General features: G+C 52.3%; 1 non-coding gene across 1 annotated transcript; it reads left to right on the top strand.

The window, feature by feature from the left end:
* The first annotated feature begins 636 nt into the window (after window positions 1–636).
* Window positions 637–749, top strand: LOC123788108 (U5 spliceosomal RNA). Its single transcript, XR_006778412.2, has one exon. It is a non-coding gene; the product is annotated as a U5 spliceosomal RNA (small nuclear RNA).
* The last annotated feature ends 272 nt before the right edge of the window (window positions 750–1,021 follow it).

The raw sequence follows: 1,021 nt of genomic DNA, 5'->3' as shown, positions 1-1,021 counted from the left end.
CTGCCAGGAGCGGATGCAGGTGGAACACAAGACACCCAGCTCAAGGGGAGTCTCAGATAAACAAGGAGTAATTTTTTTTTTTTTGCATATATTGAATGGGACACACTTACACTAAAATAAATTCATTGTTCATCTGAAATTCAAATTTCGCTGGCTGTCCTGTATGTCCGTTTGCTAGATCTGGCCACTGGCCTGAGAACCAAGGCAGAGGCTCCCGGCAGGACAGCGGCTCCAGGACACACCGCCCAGCCCTGCTGCCCAGACTGGGGTGAGAGCCCGAGGCTGCTTCCCAGGCCGGGGCCTCTCTCCCCAAATGGTTCCCGTCTCCCGCACAAACATATTTATTGGGCTTGATGGCAAACAGATTATGCTTGTCCCGGGAAGGGCAGCTCGAGAGAGAAAACCTTGAAGTCCGGGAAATAATGATGAGGGGAGTTAAATTAAAGTGCATAAAATCCTCCCGAGAGATAACGTCAGGGTGAGTTACAGGCCCGATAAGGGACGGGGGGCTCGCAGAGGGGGCCCAGAAAGGTCGTCCGGCGGCGTGCAGAGGACCAGGAATCATAAATATGGGGCAAGATGCCCAGCCGGGGTCGCCGGGGTGAAAATATTGGGGTCATTCCAAAAACAATTATCCTGCTTGGTTTGCTCTTCGGGTCTTGTAAATCTTTCACCTTTTATAAAAGATTTCTGGGGAAGGAAGCACTTTGGAAGCTGTAACTGATTTTTGCGGCCGCTTCTTGGTGGTTCTGCTAAAGGAAAACGGAAAGACAAAGGGGAAAACGTAATTACCCAGCATTCTCAGGGGCGTGGGGATGGGCCGACTGGTTTCTTCTCACTCCTTGGAGAGTTGAGGCTGCCCTGGGTTTTGACTCGCTCCGTTTGGAGCCTGGTCACGGTTCAACAATTAATTTGCTCCGTTTCGAATCCAGTCGTGCAGTGGGGCTCTTGGTACCCAGTGGACCCTGCGTTTGGGGGCAGACGTGGCTGCCACATGGTGGCCACCATCTCGACTCACGCA

Source organism: Ursus americanus, chromosome 18, assembly GCF_024610735.1.
Source record: "Ursus americanus isolate L20-20 chromosome 18, mUrsAme1.1.p, whole genome shotgun sequence".
Lineage (NCBI taxonomy): Eukaryota > Metazoa > Chordata > Mammalia > Carnivora > Ursidae > Ursus > Ursus americanus.
Note: the sequence above shows the minus strand (reverse complement) of the source record. Positions and strands in the feature narration are given on the sequence as shown.